This window comes from Lycorma delicatula, chromosome 7, assembly GCF_047948215.1.
Source record: "Lycorma delicatula isolate Av1 chromosome 7, ASM4794821v1, whole genome shotgun sequence".
Taxonomy (NCBI): Eukaryota; Metazoa; Arthropoda; class Insecta; order Hemiptera; family Fulgoridae; genus Lycorma; species Lycorma delicatula.
This window is the reverse complement of record NC_134461.1, coordinates 79,524,780-79,529,072: the sequence shown is the minus strand read 5'-3', so window position 1 is coordinate 79,529,072 and position 4,293 is coordinate 79,524,780.

The window sequence follows — 4,293 nt, the reverse complement described above, 5'->3', positions numbered from 1 at the left end:
TATTGCTTCAGAGGATGAGAAGAATGATTTGCAACATGTGAAATTAAAATGCTATGCCTTACCGGGATGTTTGTATTTAAACCCCTAAAAAAATGTTTATGTATGATTTTCTACATAACCTATTATAACTGTTATAACTATTATAAGTGTTAAAAAGCTTTAATAACTGAATTTTGATTAGATTATTCTGTTTTGTGCAATAAAATTCAGTACGTGACCACGAGTACGGTTACTAGGAAATTCTGTGATAATATTCCATTCCTAGATAAAAATTTCTCTAATTAGGATCCCAAAAAGGGGTTATGAAATCCGTAAATTTTTATTCTGTCGATTATCCTAGAGTAGAGAATATGATAATAATCCGTCATGAAGTACACACAAAATCAGTTAAAATTCGTTTTTTATTAGTTAAACCTGGATACATCCCAATCAAAATTCTTCTGGATTACCGTTTACGTCAATATTATTCTGTAAATTTTATTATTACATTTTCCCTTCTCTACGTTTGGTTATCTACTAAACCAGAGGTTCCCAAACTTATTTTTCTCATAGACCACTTACAAAATTTTGCTGGTTCCGGTGGACCCCCTTTCTTTCTTTTTCCTGTTTAGCCTCCGGTAACTACCGTTTAGATAATTGTTTACGCCGTTTGCGTAAAGTCGTTTTATTCCAATGAATTCAAGGTTATGGTCGAGTCTTGTAGTTTACAGGCTTGGTAATTTATTTTGCATTTTTGTAAGGCTTATCTACGTGTATTTTTAAATAGGTTGTTTGGGTTTGTTTTCGATATCATTTCTCTCAGTCTCCAGTTTGACTTGCTGATTGCATCATCATATTAGTGTTAGCTTATTTCTATCACGCATTATTTCATTGCTGTTTAGTCTTAATGTATATATTAGGCTTAGTGTATTTTATTCTCAACCAATTTCAATATTGTCACAATTCCTAGAAGTTTATTTCTCTTTGTTTGCCCTGATGTCATTTCTTCAACTTGCGTATTCAGAAATTATTTTATCACTCTTACATAATTCTTCCTCCTCTATGAATCATGAGACCTTGCCGTTGGTGAGGGGGCTTGAGTGCTCAGGGATACAGAGTAGCTGGACCGAAGGTGCAACCATATCGGAGAGGTATCTGTTGAGAGCCAGACTAAGGAATTATTCCTGAAAGAGGGCAGCAGCTCTTTCAGTAGTTGTTAGGGGCGTGAGTCAGGACGACTTAAACGGCCGTATCAACATCACTCAGTCCTCTGAGTACTGCGCAGCTGAAAGCAATGGAAAACTACAGCTGCTTTTTTTCCAAGAAAATGTGGCTCTCTGCATTTTCACATAGCAATAATGGAGGCGCCTTCCTTGGTAAAATATTCCGGAGGTAAAATAGTCCCCCGTTCGGATCTCCGGGTGGGGACTACTAAGGAAGGGGTCACCAGAAAATTAAAAAATAACATTCTACGAGTCGGAGCGTGGAATGTTAGAAGCTTAAAAAAGGTTGGTAGGCTAGAAAATTTAAAAAGGGAAATGGGTAGGACAAATGTGGATATAGTAGGAATTAGTGAGGTTCGGTGGGAAGAGGAAGACGACTTTTGGTCAGGTGATTTTAGAGTAATTAACTCAGCGTCAAATAATGGGCAGGCAGGAGTAGGTTTCGTGATGAACAAGAAGATAGGGAGGAGAGTGGAGTATTTCAAAACGCATAGCGAAAGAATCATTGTAATAAGGATAAAATCAAAACCTAAACCGACAACGATTGTTAACATCTATATGCCTACAAGCGCCCATGATGATGATGAGGTAGTGTGTATATGAAGAGATTGATGAAGCAATTAAACACGTAAAAGGAGATGAAAATTTAATAATAGTTGGAGATTGGAATGCAAGCATTGGAGAAGGCAAGGAAGGAAATATAGTGGGTGAATACGGGCTGGGCAAAAGGAATGAAAGAGGGGACCGACTTATAGAGTTTTGCACGAAGTATAATTTAGTAATTGCCAACACCCAATTTAAAAATCATAATAGAAGAATATACACTTGGAAAAAGCCAGGCGATACTGCAAGGTATCAGATAGATTATATCATGGTTAAGCAAAGATTTAGAAATCAACTCGTTGACTGCAAAACTTACCCTGGAGCAGACATTGATAGCGACCATAATTTGGTGATAATGAAATGTAGATTGGGGTTTAAAAACCTGAAGAAAAGGTGTCAGATGAATCGGTGGAATTTAAAGAAGCTTGAGGAAGAGGAGGTAAAGAAGATTTTTGAGGAGGACATCGCAAGAGGTCTGAGTAAAAAAGATAAGGTAGAAAATGTAGAAGAAGAATGGGAGAATGTTAAAAAGGAAATTCTTAAATCAGCAGAAGCAAACTTAGGCGGAATAAAGAGAACTGGTAGAAAACCTTGGGTTTCAGACGATATATTGCAGCTGATGGATGAATGTAGAAAATATAAGAATGCTAGTGATGAAGAAAGTAAAAGGAACTATCGGCAATTAAGAAATGCTATAAACAGGAAGTGCAAACTGGCGAAAGAAGAGTGGATTAAAGAAAAGTGTTCAGAAGTGGAAAGAGAAATGAACATTGGTAAAATAGACGGAGCGTACAGGAAAGTTAAGGAAAATTTTGGGGTACATAAATTAAAATGTAATAATGTGTTAAACAAAGATGGTACACCAATATATAATACGAAAGGTAAAGTCGATAGATGGGTGGAATATATTGAAGAGTTATACGGAGGAAATGAATTAGAAAATGGTGTTATAGAGGAAGAAGAGGAAGTTGAGGAGGATGAAATGGGAGAAACAATACTGAGATCTGAATTTAAGAGAGCATTAAAAGATTTAAATGGCAGAAAGGCTCCTGGAATAGACGGAATACCTGTAGAATTACTGCGCAGTGCAGGTAAGGAAGCGATTGATAGATTATACAAACTGGTGTGTAATATTTATGAAAATGGGGAATTTCCATCAGACTTCAAAAAAAGTGTTATAGTTATGATACCAAAGAAAGCAGGGGCAGATAAATGTGAAGAATACAGAACAATTAGTTTAACTAGTCATGCATCAAAAATCTTAACTAGAATTTTATACAGAAGAATTGAGAGGAGAGTGGAAGAAGTGTTAGGAGAAGACCAATTTGGTTTCAGGAAAAGTATAGGGACAAGGGAAGCAATTTTAGGCCTCAGATTAATAGTAGAAGGAAGATTAAAGAAAAACAAACCAACATACTTGGCGTTTATAGACCTAGAAAAGGCTTTCGATAACGTAGACTGGAATAAAATGTTCAGCATTTTAAAAAAATTAGGGTTCAAATACAGAGATAGAAGAACAACTGCTAACATGTACAGGAACCAAACAGCAACAATAACAATTGAAGAACATAAGAAAGAAGCCCTAATAAGAAAGGGAGTCCGACAAGGATGTTCCCTATCTCCGTTACTTTTTAATCTTTACATGGAACTAGCAGTTAATGATGTTAAAGAACAATTTAGATTCGGAGTAACAGTACAAGGTGAAAAGATAAAGATGCTACGATTTGCTGATGATATAGTGATTCTAGCCGAGAGTAAAAAGGATTTAGAAGAAACAATGAACGGCATAGATGAAGTCCTACGCAAAAACTATCGCATGAAAATAAACAAGAACAAAACAAAAGTAATGAAATGTAGTAGAAATAACAAAGATGGACCACTGAATGTGAAAATAGGAGGAGAAAAGATTATGGAGGTAGAAGAATTTTGTTATTTGGGAAGTAAAATTACTAAAGATGGACGAAGCAGGAGCGATATAAAATGCCGAATAGCACAAGCTAAACGAGCCTTCAGTAAGAAATATAATTTGTTTACATCAAAAATGAATTTAAATCTCAGGAAAAGATTTTTGAAAGTGTATGTTTGGAGTGTCGCTTTATATGGAAGTGAAACTTGGACAATCGGAGTATCTGAGAAGAAAAGATTAGAAGCTTTTGAAATGTGGTGCTATAGGAGAATGTTAAAAATCAGATGGGTGGATAAAGTGACAAATGAAGAGGTATTGCGGCAAATAGATGAAGAAAGTAGCATTTGGAAAAATATAGTTAAAAGAAGAGACAGACTTATAGGCCACATACTAAGGCATCCTGGAATAGTCGCTTTAATATTGGAAGGACAGGTAGAAGGGAAAAATTGTGTAGGCAGGCCATGTTTGGAGTATGTAAAACAAATTGTTGGGGATGTAGGATGTAGAGGGTATACTGAAATGAAACGACTAGCACTAGATAGGGAATCTTGGAGAGCTGCATCAAACCAGTCAAATGACTAA